A 19,184-nucleotide genomic window follows, 5' to 3' on the forward strand; every position below is an offset into this window, starting at 1 on the left:
ACACTGAAGTTGTCACTGTACAAATTAGACTCATACCCCAAGAGGATCTGACTAAATACACTCTTACAAATCATTAGGTCCCATCTTTTTTCTCTCTCTAGAAGCGTCATCTCCCTAAGCAATGGGAAACAAATAGGTTTTATGACTGTAAATACTGGACAGTGGCAGAGATTAGAGAAAAAACAGTGAAGAGGGGAAGGAGGGAACATCTTTAACAAGTTATGAATTGCTTTTTAAGAAAATCAATTACAAAGTAATTGCAAAATAACAAATAACTCTGAGGAATTTCTCAGTGTATTAAAAGCCTATGTCTCTAGTAGGGACGTGCAGGCAAAGAAATGCAAAAACAGGACTGGGATTATCAACATCACCTTTCCAAGAGGACTCCTTCAAGCTGTGGATCCTCACATGGAAGAGCCCTGACTTTGAATTGTCTGTGCATGCTTTTTCACTACTTAAAAAAATAAAGACCCAACAAAAAAGTAACACATCAAGGGCCTACATAGGAGTAATCCGGTGTAATTACTGGTAGTTTCTCACAAGCAGTGAGATGGCAAGAGACCAAAAAAAACCTCCAAAACCACAAAAGAGTCACCGAAAATAACCCAAAGAAACTGCAAAATCCCTCATCTTTGGCATTTAGTGATCACATCATGTGTTACTCCTTAATGCTATCACACCAGGGGTTGAATCAATTGCTGAACAATTGCAGCCTTTGTCAGTATCAGCCCCGTGTGCTTTTGAAGCTCAAACCATTTCTGCAGCCAACCTTCTGACAAGAACTCCAATCCCATTTCCAAGACTGTTTCCTTAGCAACTGCCATAAGTCCGTGCTCACAGCCCTGGCACCAGCCACAAGCACAGTGTGTGCTCCACACCAGCATGGCCTGCTCTTGACCCTTCACTCGGTGTTTGTTACTGCACATCTTACAGGTAACAGAGCCCATATATTATATATATTATATATTATATATATATAATATACCAGTAACTGATAACAGGGGGCTGAGCTCCAGTCTCCTGTTTCTTAGTAGTTAGTTTTGTTTTGCCTTCTTTAATTTGTTTATGTTTCCTATGTAAGGTTGCACTTATAATTTCTCTAGGATCTTCTGCACAGCTGAGAGAAATTGGGAGCCAACAGCATGGAGGTGGATGGAAAAAAGAGGCTTCCCAAGTGACCATCTACAGCTCCCTTGTAATGCTTTTTTTTGGTTCATGTTTGTTAGAGGCCACAAAATGTCTTACAAGGCGAATGCCTTCACTTCAACTCCAGCAAGTCCAGCATGTACAAATAAAATCTAACATTAAAGCAGCCCTATCTGATAACAAACACATTTTCCTATAGTAACCACATTGAAATTCTGCTTGTTTTCTCAAACTATATGAATAAATATGAATAGGTAATTATATTAATGAATAATGAACAAATAATGCATTATTTTGAGCTTGTACATATACTGAGTGGTTGGACAGCTAGATAAGCAGAGGACGTGCCTAGAAGAGCACACAAACAATATGAGAAAACAGAGCCTCCCTGCCAGGCGTAGACAAAGGACTCTGGAGATCTGACTTCTGCTCTCAGAAAGTCTCTTAAATATCTTTAAAGCAGTCAGCAAATCTCTAACACCATTTCTTCTCCCATCCTAATCACTGCAAGCTTTGCTAAGTAAGAGCCAGGTGCAATGAACTATAGTAATTATTAATAATGGGAAGAAAATAGATGAAGAGGCTTAGAGGAACCAATGGTCATTAATACAAAACAACGAGGGCCTAGCAGCTCTACATAGATTCCTCACTTCCATTATTTTACTTCAGAAGACATTTTAGTGTGGCAGTTACAATTGGCAGGTGGAAATGGTGACATTTCTGAGCAAAAATAAGTCACTTCCACAGCAAAGGAATTATTCTCTCAGGGGTAAAAAATACAAGGAACATCTTGGGGCTTTCCCTGGGGTGTATCTTAGGGTCCTGTTTCCAGGATCCAGGCAGCACACTAAATACCTATCAATCCAGGAGATGCGAATAGTGACAGTGCTAAAACTCAGCCTGTGGGCTTACAATTCCCCAGGGTTTTATTCAGGATATGAAGAGGCCTTAGGAAACTATGAACAGAGAAATAATAATAATAAAAGTATAATACACCTGAGAAGCCTCAGACAGTAAGTGCTCATGCTCTGAAGTTAGCTGCTTTATGATGGACCCATATTGCTTCGAGAACAGACAGCTCGGGAATAACAGCTGGAAACCTCAGCTAGAACATTACAAGTTAACACATTTAATTCACTTCAAACACAGGCAGTCTTTTATTTTCCAACTCAGACAATGCTCTCCCTCTTCTTCCTCAGCTCTCAGCAGAGGCAGGAGCTGGAGCTGCATTGGTGACTACCATTAAAGTGAAGATGCTGACAGAACTGATGCATCAAACTAACAGCATTAATGATATCTGCCAGCAGTGCCAAGAGCTGGTGCTCTGGGTAGAAACCAGCCCCTCCTGCCTTGCTTGAAATTCTTGAAATTCTACAAGAGATAAAGAAAGAGAAGTGGTGAACTTTTGATTTTGGTTAAGAAGCTCCACAGCAGTCAAGCTGGATTGTTTCTACTCACAGTGACAATATATAACCCGTTTGCCACTACCATGCAGGAGGAAGCTGTTCTACCTGCCATCAGGTCCTCTGCAATGTCCTGAACTCTCAGAGACCCTATCTTTCCCCATCACAATCCTACATGGCTCCATCCTCCTCTGGAGGCATCTGTATGAGAAGCGGAGTGCAGTGCAGTCTTCCAAGCCAGCAAAATCTAAGCAAAGTCTGAATCAGAAAACTGTACCAGAAAGCTGCAGACAAGATCATCAGTCTTAATTAGTTTAGCCTCATGGATATGCTAACAAAGGTATTCTTCTTTGATGATCAGCTCATATCTTTGCATAGTTTCTGCTCTTCATAACATGAAAGTGCCAGTCTGGATCAGCATTGGCTCAATACACACATTGCTGCGCAATACAAATATGCCCACTGGTCCCCTGGGCCCCCTCATGCATGTCTTTTGAAGACATAATGTTAAAGGATAACAGGTTTATAGTTTCCTGGCTGTTATAAAGAATAATGGAACTAGACATTATTTGCTAATCTCTTCTCATTTTTTCATACCACAGCAGACAGTATGGTAAGAGACATCACCATGCTCTAATATCTGGATGTATCTGTATATATGATTTGGTGGGAAGAAACATTCCAGAGGAACTCAACATGGCTAATCAGATGAATTAAATGAACACAACCTATTAGCTCTTGGTCTAGTTAAACCAGTACATTTGTTCTCTGCCCAAACTGTTTTTATCATAACAGGGCAGTGAGGTGTTCATCTGCATCTCCTAAATGACACTGTGTCACAGTAATAGGAAACACGGAAGGAGGGGGAAAAATAAGAAAGCTATTCCGTGATTTATCATTTGGCCAAGATAATGGCAATAAAAATTCTCCTAATGAAAGTTGATGAAATTATACCGGAAAAAGAGTTCATTCGCATTCAGCACTGATGCATCAACTATATATTCACAACTAAATGCTTCCAACGTCTCTCAATTTACCTAAAAACACATCACAGGCTAAGAGACAATGTAATGGGAAAACTTCGTTATTCATTACTCATATGCTTTAAACAACCCCACAAGCCAAAGGCAGCGATAGTTTCATAACACAGATATTGTTGAAGGTGGAAGGACTCCAGAAGTTAAATTAGAATTTTCTCTCTCCACCAGGGTAACAAGAGCTGCAGTTAAACTGGAGTTGAAAGATATTAATAAACACAAGTAGACAACAGATTTCAGAGCCATCATTTTTCTCTTGCGTTCAGAGAAAAGGGATCTTTGGCACACAGTACGGTCACTTTTGGGCACTGTTCAATCCTTGAGGCAATATTTTTCCCTGCAAACTTACTTCCAGTCAACACATACACACACACATGCAGAGTATACTCTGAATCTCAACAGCTTTACACATGCACAATGGTTATGCCCTAAGGCTGGGTATAAATAAATTGGCAGTCTGGTTTCCCACTAATTCCATCAGTGAGCTCTCCATTGGAATACTAATAGAAACTACTTCGAGGCTGCACAGGACAAACCACACAGCTGAATGAAACATTTGGTGCCTGCAGATGAAATTTTAGCCTGGGCCAGCCCCAAAAGATAGTGTCCTTTAAACCCCTGTGAAAGAAAACATGCTGATGCACAATGGGGAACCAGCTATTGAGATGAGGACAGTAGGGAACAAGCCAGTTTTTCTCATGGCCCAGAGATCCCTAAGCAGTAGGTATGACATTCTAAACAGACAAAGTTTAGGGGATAGAAATTTGGGCCAAAAGATTTCAAAGGGATTAAGCAAGCAGAAAAGGCTGAAGATGGAGAAAAAAAATTGGGTAGCTTGAATTTCTAGAAAGATGAGAGGGGTTGAGTTAAAGACAGAAGATAAAAGGACTGGAGAGATAAAAGGATGAGAAAGAGGGAGGGGTGGTTGAGGTCAGTGGATGCTGATGTGGAGGAATGATAACAAGAGGAAAACTAATGGAAACCTCAATCCCCATCTCACTGTTGGAGAGGTGTGCTTCGTTATGAATGCCCATCCTCGCTTTCCTCAGTACTTTGGCTACTAGGTGAGGAAACAAGGCCCAGCTTGCTGTCAACCCTCCCTGAAAATCTGCTGAATTTAGCTGATGCTCTGATTCAGCTGGGACTGAGCAAACTTCTTTGTTTCGTCACAAGATGGGTTATTGATTTGTCATTCAAACGGACTCTTTCCCTGGCTAAAGATGCTACAGGCTAGATTGTTCAAGGGATGGAGGAAAGCAGATCAGAGAGCAGAAAGAGGCCTGAAAGGCCTGTTTGTAAGAGAACTGAGGATTTAGCAAATGGTAAAACTGGTTGTCAAGTTCTACTTATTCAGATAGCATAGATAGCCAACCAAAGTAAGCATAAAGATGGGGATATATTCTCATCACCCTCCCCCAGAGACTGCACACTCACACAGAGCAGTAGTGGTTGGGTATGGAATGCTTCCATACTTGCTGGATGCTGGTGCACCTCTTTCGCATTGCTTCCTGAGATGGAAGGTAGTACATGGTACCAGAAGGTCCAGTTTTGCCAGATCACTTCTTGGGTATCACTGGGACCAATGCATACATTTATGTGGGGCATAACTGTGAAAAGTGGCTGAATCAGGAATAAAAGATGGACAAAAATAGAAAGCAAAACCAACGTAGATGAGCCATAAAGAAGGTCCAGAGGGCAAAGAACAAAAGTAGTGGGAATTGTCAGTATGTTTTTGTTGTTGTCATTGTTTGTTTGTCAGGAAAAACAACAACAACAACAAAACAGAAAATAAATAGAAAAAATAAGTGCTAATTCTTGAAAGAAAACAAATAGTGCTCCAGATAATTAACTTTCCTACTTGGCAGACAAGAAGAAGAAATGGGGAAACTGTTCAAGGTCATACAGTGATTCTGGGGCAGTGTAAGAAAAGAAAACTACTTTACACTGGTGACAACCAAGTGCTTTGTTCAAGAACATTTCTGTCTTTAATGCAGGTTCCAGTACTGGCAACAGGTTAACTGCTGTTACCCCATCTGACTGTGCCTTCAACATTCATCTGTAGTCTACCCACGGCTTTCTCTCACTCGTACACCTTCTGCTGTGTGAACTCTATGGAACCTGGAACAAGTCACAGCCAGGTTATAGCCTGAGGTGCCTGAAGATTAAATGTGAGGTGGAGCTCTAAGTACATCTGAGAGTCTGTGTCAAATGAATTAGCTCATAAAAGCAGTCTGGGAAAGCAAGAAGTTGAATTTTTGCAAGTCCTAAATTGGCAGTTTAATCCCTGGATCACTTTTCCTCCCTCTCTACTTCCACTTCTCTGCTTGTATGAATAACTTCAGCATACAGAAAAGTGAGCAGACTCCAGGCCCACCCAAGCATTTTCAGCTATGAGTTTAACTCATTTGGCCATATTTCACCGTGAGAGTTAAATAACTTCCTAATCCTGGCTGGTGATCACCACATGCTTGGCAACAAAAGGATTTATGATGTTTATTCTGGCTAACGTAAATACAGATGCTATTCAGAAAGCGTCTAACCTGTTTTGAACATTCTTAGTACAGTATTTGTCTCCATAATGTCATTCACTATCAGGTTCTCCTGGTTAATTATGTGTTATATAAAGAACCAATTGTATCTTTTCATGAAATGCCCTCCATATTGTTCTATGTTACACAACACCTTGTTATTTTTCTGTGTGGCTTTAAAGCAGAGCAAGTATTTATAGTTACTGGGAAATTACAAAGTAGATTTTATTTTGAAATTCACTATACTATAATCTGCAATATAGAAAGCTTTGAAGCCTTTCCCTCTTACTCTGATAAAACATATGCCATTCTGCCCATCCCAGAGGTGATGAAAATATGTATTGACCAAAATGACACAGCAACACTAGTACGCTTTTCTTCCCCATACAAAATAAGACCCCATGATGGATCATGGTATCACTTTTGCACCAACATAATGATTTAGGCACTAGAGTGCATTTAGAAAGAAGCCAGCACAGCATGACCCAGACATCACAGCATGCTCCAGCCTGATAGCTGTCTGCCCCACAGGATCTCTGGTGCTCTGTTCCCATGCTAGCACATTACAGACACAAGCAGACCGGCAAAGCTGCATGTTGGCCTGATAGCAACGTTACATGGAGTGGAATTTAATGGGGTGGCGAGTTTGCTTCCTGCTATGCTGCCACCAAATATCCACATCACTGTGAAGCCTCTCCCCAGCACAGTGCTGAGTGTTACTGCTGAGCTCTCTGCACTCTTTCCCTTTCTCTCTCAATAGCTCAAGTATCACTAATACTCTCCCATATCGAATCTGCCTTCCAGGCCACTGTGTGCTTCCTCTAGCCCCCCCTTTCATTATCTCTTTTGCCTTACAAAGAAAATAACTCATAACAGACAAAGCAGTCCAAAGGAGGTACTACCATTCACGTCTATAGGGATATTATAGCATCTTCCAAGCCTACATTTTCTCACATACACAAGCATCTTACTCACTTTCTTCTTTATTGTTGCTGCTGCACATGGCACAGATATCTTTATTGAGCTGTCTTTCTAATCGCTACTTATGTTTTCCTGAACAGTCAGAGCTAATTCAGAACCCAACCATGTGTTTGAATGCTTTAAACTATTCCTTCAAACATGCTTTACCCCGCCACCGTCTGTATTTTATCTTCCATTCCCGTAACCACAGTCTTGCTGTCCTCCTTCCTACTGTATAATTCATATCAGCTGCAAACAGTAAATCTTAGCATTTTACTGTTCTCCTCATTTCTCAGTCATTAAAGAAATACAGACCAAAACAGAGTGGTAGCTGGAGTCACCTTACTATCCATTTCTTCCCACCCCAGTGATGATTAATACATCCCACCTATTTTTCCAGACTTTTAAGTAGATTTTCACTATACAAATGACCCTTTTGTGCCTCACCCCAAAACTCCAATCCCTTTGGGATTTCTTTTGGGTGAGGGAAACTCTCTTCTCCTTAGTTCTGACTTAACTAGGATGTCCACCAATGCTGCTCACTTAAATATGAGTCTTAACAAATGACAAACTTTGTATACTGCATCTCCCTTCACTCATGCCATCAAGGCAATTAACTCAGTCACTGTGCTTCCCTGCCCTTGTGTTTCTCGTAGGTTTTTTCTTTTTTTGGTGGTTCTCAACCTCTGGAGTAAATTTTAAAACATAAGGAATCAGAATGAGCACATTGTTTAGCATGTTTGAGATGTCTGCTATCTACCCCACTGGCCATTATTAATGATTTTACCAGTTTGAATCTTCAGTTCCTTTGTTCCCTTATAACTCTTACAGCAATAAAACCTGAGGTTTACCTGATTCTGTGTGTTGTAGCCTTGGTTGAATATAAAATAACACCGACAGATAACGTGCAGACATTGTCTTCCTGCATAAAACAGCCAGAGTGGTCCCACAGCATTCTGCTCTGTGCCTGTCCTGGCTGCCTACCAGCTCTGCCAACATGCCTGTGGCCCCAGGACAGCATAAATAGCTCCAGCATGCATCCAAATCTCAGCCTTCACAATTCCTTATTATTCCAGTCCTGAGGGTCCACTGTTTCCTTCCAGAGCCTTTTGATTATGCCTTGGAGCATGCTTCTTTTTTCCAGATCTAAGTCTGTTCTATACTAAATCCCTCATTTCCTCTGACTCCTGCTTCCATTGGCACCAGAGCAAAACTTCTACCCGATGGCAGTCCCCTTGCCTGGGCCACGCCACACGCCAGCTCCTGCAGTTAAATTGCCATGCACATATTCACAGATCAGCCCAAGACCTTCTCTTTGTTGGTCTCCTTAAACATTTACTTTAAACACGTCTTCATAAAGAGACTCATGAGTGAGAGGTAAGGGCACAGAGCCATCTGCAGCTCTGAGCCTTCCTTTCTCGTTTCTCAAATTTCACATATATTGTATGGCTGTCCCCTTACACTGCGCCTTTTCCCCTATATTATGAAGGATTCCTCATGTCAATTTTCTATCTTTTTTCATTTCACAAGTTCTCTTTGGTTATCTTCAGCCAGCTGCCAAAGCTGGTTTCCCCACCTAACACACTTCCAAGTGATCAGTGACAGTAAGCAACTACAATTCCAGAATTCATTGTATTAGCACTTCTAAAGCAACAAAGGAACCATTGATTTCCCAAGCCAAGGATACACAGGAAAGCACAAAAGGCATACGTGCCCAGTTCAGATCAGAGAGGAAAGAGACACACTGTTTGGTGAGGAATCCAGCCTGGTAACTGCTCCCTTTGAAGGTGAAGGATGGGAGTACAAAGAAGGGGCTTGTTGGCTGTGTTCTAATGGGTGTTAGCATAATTATTCTGATACAGGATGCTTCTTGCAGCTTGAATATGTCAGAAAGTTACCTTAACAGATGTATTTTACCAAAAGGCCCAGGGAGAAAGAATGATCTTTTTACAAGAAGGTTGGGTTAGGAGGGACATCCTGTGAAGGGTCTTGGGAATACAGACCACACAACCAGATGCCAGACATCAAGATAAGTTCCTCCAGGTGAAACAGTTGCCACCAGCTGCTAACCAGGATTTATAGGTCTGCGGAGTCCAAAGGCTCACTTTATTGCCAACCCAGATGTCCGCTGGTACAAGTAGTCTGATGGCTGATGGGGTTTTTTTAAACCACTCTTTTGGCTGAGAATACGATTAGTATCAAAAGAAAGGAACCAGCAAACAAAAACAACAGAGATCAAAACTGAATATTCTACATTATTACAGCAGATATGAGCCCCTGTTGCTTGCCCACAAGGAACCTACCAGCAGCATGAGCTCAGATGTTTGGACTTGTTTACCAAGGATGAGTGTCAATTAGACACAAACTTCTTCAAACCACCTATAAGCCTTTACTGCTCTTATAATCCCACCAGCAAAGGCTTACTTTAACTTCTCCACTTACTGTGCTTTTGGAAAGAAAGAGAAAAAGAAATCAGGTGTTTGAAGGCTGTAAGGAACAGACTGAAGAAAGGGAAACAAGATCAGAGAGACAGAAGTAGGGTGAGGGGGAGGCAACTATCTCTATCAAGTGGGATAACTGATGTGACTCACACAAAAGCAGCTTATATTTCCTCTTGTTCTGCAATGAATATTTCCACTTTGTCTTTTTCAGAGGAGACCAGCCAGAAGCAAATGCACAGCAGCTGAGTAATGCCTCAACCTCCAGAGCATCATGCAAAAAGAGAAAGACATGTAGGCCTCAGAAGAATAAACTAAGTTTCTCTGAGTCTTTGGAGACCTACTGACCGTTCACAGTGTGACGCAGGCAAACCTGTATTAACAGAGAAGATGCTGACTCCAGATTATAGGCTTTCAAGACTTCTTATCTTGCAGCTGTACTACCTGAGAAAATTTGCATAAGAACAAGCTGCCTCTTTCTTAGAAGTCTTTTTCAACCTGTTTTTATGATTTCCACTTAAAACGATAATCCTCTGTTTGTGACACTGCAATCATTTCTACTACAATCAAGTGTTCCATCCAGAAGGAGGATTACTGTCTCGGTTTGGGGAAGTAATATGGACCTCAGAAAGAACAAAGCAGCCAGTTTACAAGCAAATGACCTTGATAATAAAGAAAAAAAGAAAACAAGAGCGTGTATGATCAGATCTGCCTCTTCCAAGAGACATCTGATGCACTTCAGGCTCACAAGAACTGGTATTTCCTCAATATGTTCATACAATGGAGCTGGAAAAATTGGCAATGCCTACCTTCACTGTGCCAACCCAACATACACTCAGATTTTTCCTTAGACAACCTACCAACGTTTTAAATGTGAACACTGGAGACACGTATACAATAAACCTAGCACAGTACACAACGCCATGCATTTAGCACCATGTCTTTTGAGGAGGAGCATCGCCTCACATGGTGCCGAGTGTCAAACAACTGTTCTAAATCATTGCCACTGGCAGCTGCTCTGAAATCCAAAGAACAAACGGTTAAAATAAATGAAAGCAAAAGCCTTTTTCTTTCTCCCCCCAAGAAGATAATTTAGCATGACTTTCCACAGAACAATTTGCATGGGATTACCCACAATACACTGCATTATGGTAATACTCGACAATCTCTGATGCATATTAGACTGGCAGTGTTAAAAATCTGTCAAAGGAAAAATAAACGATACGGGAAAATGATGATGTAAGACAGGACAGTAAACACTCTGCACTTGTGTAATCTGCCAAAATTCACTCCAAAATTGGCCTGGGAAAGAGAATGAGAGAGTATTGCGCACTCGGAACAGCTTTAGGGAACATTCCCAACTCAAGCAGAAAACAATACCTGACTGAGACACGGACGTAATCACAGAGGAGTGGAAAATACAACAGATCTGAATGAGGAGCTGAATAGGAAACACGGAGTGATTTTCTTCATTTCTTTGATTTCCCACTGGGCAGTAACCTGGAGGGAATCTTCCCTCTTGTTCATCCAAAGCAGGTTCGGTTCACTACCCTTCACTACACACGTTCACTCAGTCTGCCTTCTGCTCCTCTCCAAGCCCCTCTGTATCTTCTTCTGATGCTGCTGGTGATCCTTAATGGACTCTGCACAGTCTCTGTGTTCAAAAGTGTTTGTCCCAAAACAATGAGCCCCAGAGCTGTATTAGTCGCAGAATCCAAACTACCAGCAACTCCTGCCCTCAGCCATGGTTGGCTGCTCAGCCCTTCAATACACTTCACCCAGAGAACAGGGACGCTAAGGATTTCTTGCACCGACCTCGTACTTTCCTACATAAAAAAAGCTGCAGGAAAATAGTATCAAATGAACTGATTTTGCCAGTTCCATGCATCATGTTCCTAGTAATTCAAGTAATTGTCTATCACTCCTCAAATCCCTAAGAATCGTGGAATTATAGATTCTTAGCTTAGGTTGGAAGGGTCCTTAAAGATCACAGAGTTCCAACTGTCTGCCATGGGCTGGTTGCCCCCACCAGCTAAGGCTGCCCAGGACACTAAGACACATTCCCCCAGGACACTAAGGGGGAATGAGGCATAGGTTTGGCCAAGAGGTGGGAAAGAGAGAAGTAGCATTTTCCATGTGGGTTTATTCAGTAATTCTCTCACCACTAAGTTGCAGAAAATGGAAGGAAAAAAAACCACAACAACCAACAAACAAGCAAGGGATGAGGCCAAATTATATTGCTGAAGAGGAGTTATAGAGATTAGTGTAGTAATTAATCAAGACAACCATGTCAGCAAGGGTCTGACCTTTATTCCTGCCCTAGTAACAGCTTTGTCCCCGATGACTTTTGGCTTGCATGCTAAAGCGATTTAGATACATCCCTCAATTAATCGCAGGATATCCTCTGGGAGATAGGAGAGCAGTACTGCAAGCTGCCAACAGGGATGCTGAATCAGAGGAGGAGTGACCTAGTGAAGGGCACCTAGTGAAGGACATCAGCAGAGATGGGGAGGTAACCCACAGTTCTCTTTACCTCCTACACTTCACCCCTCACTGCTGGAAGCAAAATTGTTTGAAGCATCTAATTCGAGATCCTGCCATATTTTAAAAGATTAAGATTTCCAAAAAATAAGAAAAATAATAAGAGTGTCTTAAAATAACTTGCGTCTTTTTCTGTAAAGAAGCAACAGCACCACATCAAACTCACTCAGGCAGGATGACAGGCAGCTGCAGAGATCACGGCAGCAGTTGCTTCCCTCTTCTCTCTTTTCTTGTGAGATAAAGACCTTCTATCAGGCAGATGTGCTGCCAATCCCACACTCGTAGAGAGTGTGGAGTCCCTTGCTCAGTGTTTTGGGTCACCTGCAGCTTCTAGAGTAACTAGCAAGCACTACTCTCTGACAAAGAACCTCAAAGCTCTGCAGATGCAGTTGTGCCCCTGAACATATGGGAGGGGAGTACCTTCTATCCTGCCCACTAGGGACAGACAAGTGGAATCTGAGCTCTCTCAGAAAGGCAGTGTACAACTACAGACCTTCAGTAAATAGAAGGACTAAAAAGCTACACATTCAGGAGAGTGGTGAAGCTCAAGATTGGCAAGAGATAGAAACAACACTAGGAGACGTCTGCTTCTATTAGAATAGCTATTATCACAGCAACTGAATACCTGAATCAGTTTTTGTCTCCTAAGAAAAATAACAAACGCATTTGCCCATCAAGTTTGTCCATTATGGCAGTTAGAAGCAGAGACTGTCAGAGCTTTATGCCTGTGAATTAAAGTCCCTGTCAGGATCTTAGCTAGTCAGAGTGAACAGAAGCCTTAAATTAATAGCTTAAGTTACAAAACTCAGAACAGCTAACACACATGTTGAGTACACCCAGCTGGTTGTGAGGTTTTCAGATACTTGTCTGAATGAACCCCAGATCTCCTGCTCAACACAGACAGGGTCTCGTATAAAGTCTGGAATAGATTTTCTAAGGTTTATTTTTAGCAGCTGTTCCACAGTTCTGATACAGAACAGAGACAACCCAGACATGATACTCTGATGGTGAAATGAATCATTCTTTCAGAGCTCTGAAAGCACTAACAGGCCATAAAGGTCCTCAGCCAGACCCGCCTGGGGCCTTTACCCATACCCTCTACCTATTCTAAGAGCCCCACTTCAGCTTAGGGCTCTGCTGTAAAACTGCAGGTCTGTAGCTCCTGTAGCAACGCTTACATGCTTTTACCTGAGCACACCCTATGGTGTGTATATGGTGTACCCTATGGTGAGACTCTGACTCACAGAACTGACTTCCCAGCATCACCTTGTCACTGTGGACCTGCCAAGTGGTTTCTGAGCTGTTTGATCCCACAAACATCACCCTGAATTACTAACGTGTGTTTTCACTTTGGATCTGCTACACTACCATGGACTTGCCTAATAATGTGGACTCGTGGCTGAATCCAAGTACTCTTCAGAAGCCTGGTCTGCTTACCTTGCTTGGAGACAGTGAGACTTGGCCTTGGCTGCCAAACAGAGACTATCTGGTATTATCTCAATTTCTCCTACTGCTAGCACTGACCCTAATTCTTTTCTCAGAAGAGGCACACATACTATTTTTCTCCCATATACCTCAATACAGAGATTACAACATCCTAAACCACAATTAGATTAGGCCACCAGAACTATCTCACACTACAATCCAGATACAAAAATAGATTCCCTTTCCTTAGCTATTGTTGGCAAACACGGGTTCTAGTGAGAGAAGTTATTTCTGGACTTTTACTGGCAAGCCTTCTTTTCAGAGACTAAAAGGAAGAGCTGGTGCTGGTGGAAAAATTGTTAGACATGACTTTGAAGAAATGGCAGTTTCTGCCAAGCTCTTATGTGTGTTTCTCTGTGGGGGGAAAAAGGCTTTATTAGCTTTTCTTTCCAGAGGTCACATCTGTGAGGGTAAGTGAAAGAAAAAGGCACGTATGGAAAGTCCTCCGTCTCAGATTGACAATCAGCTGCACAGTCAGTGCCACAAAAGCCCTTTTGCACTTGTGCCTCTTCTTTCATGAAGGAAAATCCCCATTTTCTTAGAACAAAATGATGGCTGAATGTGAATGCACTGGAGTTTCCCGCTGATTTTGGTACACTGTGTTATCTCCTACTTGGAAACCCTGAGCACTTCTCATCAGGCATTTATATAGATCTGTGCATACACACACATTTACATGATCACAGATGTACAGGGACACATTTCTAAGACTCTAGCATTACAACAAACAACAACCATCCATAAAGACACAATTAAAGTTACACGTTCATCAGACACACTGGTGCACACTTGAACATGCATTGGACTGTCTTCCACACCCACGTGTATCCACATTCATGTTTATATTGTAGTCTTCCACAGTCTGTAGTTTGCACCCACGAATACTAACTGCACAAACCCAGCCCAGCGGAACAAACACTCATTTAATGTGTAATTCAAAAACCATAGGCATGTACTCTCCATGCACTCTGCTGCTGGCTTTCCCCTCTAAACAGGATGCAAATCCTACACAGTCCTATAGGCTGAGTTCTCTCTATACAACAAGTAGCTGAGCTGTGGCACACAAAAGTGCCAACGTGCCATTGCAAGAATTAAAGGTTTTATGAGTCTTTTCTCCACTTCCACAGTCTCCCCCTTCCAGTTAATGTCAAGCGTGTATATATAAATGAGATGTATTTGGGGCTTGTGCCAAGTCTCTGTAACACGGACACAGAAATAATATGGGTAAAACATGATTTGTATTGGGACTGCTCTGGTTGTCTTAAAAAGAAGGTCTTCAGTGACTGATTTGGCCTTTCTGGAAGCTTCTTACTGTTTAAATTGTAGAGTTATGAGACCTCACATTCAGTTCAGCTTATCACAGCTGTACATCCTCATGTGAAATCAGGGGAACTGACTGAGAAGAGTAGGGTACTTGATGAAGCACCTTGGGGATTGAAATGTGTGTTATTAAATGTACATGAAATAAACAAAATTTCACTCCCATTTATTCCAACCAGTCAGAATCTCAAGCAAAGGCAACCTGGCCTTAAGTGGACTGCATTTATATATCTGGAGTGAGCCCAGAAGTGTCAGGTGCTACTCATTCTTATGATGCATGTCAGCATGTAACACAGCAGATCTTATCAGTATGAAACCAACACCTCTTTGGGCTGTCCCTCATCTCTGAATGTTTTCACACAGACTCAGAAATCTAAGGTTTTCTCTTCCAGAGAGCATCACTAAAGATTATTCCAAAAAGACACAGAAAATTCTGCTAATATTCCTCCTCCTCTCTACCAATGAATTCACAGAAGACATCATTCATGCTACACCAACTAAGGGCAGACACTAAAACGTTACCTGAATACCCTGAGATCAAATGTCTGTCCAGAAGCAGTGAGTATCAAAAACATGACAAACAATTCACCATTTACACACTGTATCTCTGAATCAAGAGGTTGAAGGTATTTAAATGGAAGCTGACTTGACTTCTGTCTGTTATCTTTTCTGCTTTCTGTCAGCAGCTTCTCTAACACCCACTGCTGTGGCAAACCTTGCTTATCCTGTCTTCCTATGCCACAAAACGTAACCAGATTGGTTTAATTTCTGCAACACCTACGCTGAGAAAGATATTACTAAAAAGCTGTAGAAGAGTCAAGGAACATGTGCTGCGTTCCTTCCAACACCTTGATGAACACTGGATGAACAGAAGTGAAAATACTTTACAAGGAATAAGGCACTTCCCCTCACTTTACAATGCAGTAGGTCACACCAGCTTAGACAGCCTGTACTGACAGCAATTGCCTGCTTTGTTTTGCTTTCCACCACCTTAGCACCCTTTGTGTCAATACATATAAGAACTGAGCTGCGCAGTGTGAGGAGCCCACCTTACCCTTGTGCTCCAATCTCAGCTAGAAGAGGAGATGCGAAACAGCCTTAGAAGACATCCATCTCCTCTGCACGTGGAAGCCCACAGGACAGCAAGGCACACATCCATAGACCCCAGCACTGCGAGTGTGCTGCCTGACATCAGGCTTCATTGCAATCCTATACACCACACTCCACACCTTTAATTAGTTACAAATGCAAAGGAACTGAAGGACAGATTTCCCACCTAGCTTTGCATTTATTAAAAGGTCACCAAGGAAACATGATTTTTTTCCTGTGAACAGACATCAAAAGCTAATGAAACCTGAACTTCATCATTGCTGTGTACCTTTTCTTTTCAGTTTTCATTTAGAAATGAACTTCCTTTCCCCTTCACGAGATAATCCAGGCTCCCACAAGTGCTTTGCAAGAATGGTTTGGCCAAAAGGGTGAGTTATGCATCCCTTCCTTTTTCTCTTTCCACTGACAGCCATGAAACAGTGTCATACGACAGAGGAATGACACACAGCACAACATAATTCTAGCTGTACGTAGAAAATATAGACCTTAAGGTAGCCACATGTGCTATGCATAGATGCACAAAATACAGACATGTATTTAAAGCAATAAATATGCATGTCAGTTGCACACCTTTTGTGTTCTGCCTAAAACCAGAAATAAATGCATGCATACAAACATCTTTGGGCACAACTTCTTCCAAGTGCAGCACACAAACACATCCTCTAGTGTGCATACAGATGTTCCCCTAGCTACTGCATTGAAAAGAACAATTATGCACATCCCATAACTCAGTGGCAGTAACATGCCATTGCCACTTGTGTGCTCGTGTCTGTATTCTAACACATACCCTACCTCTATGCATGCGAGAAGGCTGGGAATCAATAACCACTTACAGCCCTTCAATCCAACACTGTCAACTTTGTTCCCCTCTGTTTATAGTGACAGACAAGAAGAGTGAAGACAGGGGACACATCAGTATGCAGCGTAGGAGAAGTGGACACTATCAGCATAAGCAACAGACAGGAGCTACTGAATTCAGTAGTGGCTGCTCTTGCCTCCTGCAACAAGCAGAGCTGCCACTGTCCCAGAAATCTGGTTTATTCCCAGGAAATTGATGCAACCAGATAGAAGAAACCAGAGCAATAACCGAGGGCCATTTTCCTAAAACAACATAATTGTACAAAAAAAAAGATTCGGAAAAAAAATTCAATTCTTATTTGTTTCCTAGGTCTGAGCAATGATCTTGTCTACATAACGATGCACAACATGCTCGGTATAACACCAGAACAACTCGATATCATATCCTGCAGAGAAGACAGCATGAAACTAAATATACTTCAGACACAGCAGGCTACCTTTAAAAATTGTCAAGTTGCTTCGTTGACCTTTTAAAGGGAATGAACATACAAATGCATTACATTTAAGAGCAAGTCAATACCTCAATGAATTTCAACCAATCCTGCAGCATGTGGAATAACCAAAAAGCTGTTGGTCTGACACGAGCTCTAATCATGTACCTCCATCAAAGCTCACAGCCTCACCCACCCAAAATGCTGTCCAAGCATCTCAGAGCTACTCGGTCTCAGCCTACAATATGGCCTTGGTTTTACAGTCCTGAGTTTCTCACTGTATCTATATTCAGAGATCTTCTGCATTATGAACACGTCCCATTACGCCAGGCCTGAATCTCTCCTGGGCAGAGATTGGCATTAATATAAATATAATTATGGTCATTTAATAAATGTATGATGCATGTCACTCTATCTCATTAAATTAACAACAGGAGTGAATTTCGTATTAGTCGTGACAAGGCCCATTTTCAAAGCTGACATTTAATATCACTCCCCAGCATAATCATACATCAGGCTTCACAAATTAAAGGATTTGATGTGAGCGAGGGATGATCAAATACATGAAACCACAGAACCAGTGCTGTAGCTTGCTGCAGATATTCAGCCTATGTAATACATTTACCTACAACTGATGAACCAGCAGAAATTCCAGCCATTTCAGTGCACACGGGGGCTCATGAAAGCATTCCTGATTTAGAAAAACTTCAGCACTTTGACCTCTGGAAGCCCTTCCAATCACCAAAGACAATGGCTTGATCAGAAAAGCGACCTTTCGGTCACTATTTCAGAGCCAGTCTGAGCTGTTTTCAGACTCCATTTACTTCATTCTCCCTCACTAGAAAAGACAAGAGGGCTGCTCGCAAAAGGTCACTAGGAAAATGGTGTCCAGCTGCCTGCTGCAAACTTCCTATGCGCCATCAGACTGCAGGGAACATAAAGCCCATCACATAGCTCATCCAGTGCTTTCATCTTTGGTGGAAAGCAGTAGTATTGGCCACGGTGTTGACTTTAGGTGCCTGTTCACCCAGGTGCAGGACATCTGAAGGTTGTGAGCAAGGTATTGTGTTGCTCAAGCGTGTTTATGCTGCGTTACAGAGCTGTCTCCCTTTTTCCCATCACTGCCAATTGGCGATGCATGCATGCGTGCCCTGGGCCATCACAACATGGCTGTACAGCCCATTCTCCCCAACCCAGATGACAAGTCAGATCCAACTCTATTACTTCTCAATGCTGGGAAAAAGAACACAAGACAGACAATAATACAATGGAATTGAAGGCATAATATAACAGAAAAAGAAAGCGGCAGAGGAAATATCTTAACAAGTGCTGGTCCTCCATTGTTTTCACACAGAATTAGCATTTCAAATCAAATAAACTACTTAATTCAATTCTCAGCTCCCTCACAAGCTAACAGCATTTTATATTTATCTCCAAGTCAGAACAAGTCTTTCCACTTGTAGCCTGCTGGCCATCAGCTTTTAAAGGAATACTTCCCACTGAGATGCTAACCGTCCTTCTGATCATGTGGCAAAAACATACACATACTTAAAACCCTACTTAGTAAAAGAAGTCATCTCTACCAGGAATAAGCTACTGCAAAATGGACAGTGTTTCAGGGCTTTTTATTCCCATTGTATGTAGCTGTACTCCTCTCACAGACTCATTTGCAATATCGTTTTCAAACTCATTGAAAATCGCCTTTCTCATTTTGTTTCTGAGTGAATCTCTGATTCAATATTCTTGTGTAAGTTCACCTGCTACTTCCAGCACCACCAAAGGAAACTTTTCGCAATAGCCAAGAAGAGGTGGCACGCAGTAAGAGATTTGGTTAGGAATACTTTGGGAAAAACTTATTTAATCCAAGGCAGAACTTAATTGTGAAGTACACCAGGCTTCAGGCGGCTCTTCTCAGAAAGAACTCCTT

General features: G+C 41.9%; 1 protein-coding gene and 1 long non-coding RNA gene across 2 annotated transcripts in view; one reads left to right on the top strand and one right to left on the bottom strand.

The window, feature by feature from the left end:
- LOC146755790 (cytosolic carboxypeptidase 4-like) overlaps positions 1–19,184 on the bottom strand; it is a 73,098-nt gene that overhangs the window by 2,302 nt on the left and 51,612 nt on the right. The gene's annotated exons all lie outside the window — the stretch shown is intronic.
- Positions 772–3,953, top strand: LOC146755791 (uncharacterized). The gene is made up of 3 exons (XR_014937919.1): positions 772–933; positions 1,104–1,195; positions 2,346–3,953. It is a non-coding gene; the product is annotated as an uncharacterized LOC146755791 (long non-coding RNA).

This window comes from Coturnix japonica, chromosome 30 (assembly GCF_054131305.1).
Source record: "Coturnix japonica strain WE chromosome 30, WE-NBRP24, whole genome shotgun sequence".
NCBI classification, from domain to species: domain Eukaryota; kingdom Metazoa; phylum Chordata; class Aves; order Galliformes; family Phasianidae; genus Coturnix; species Coturnix japonica.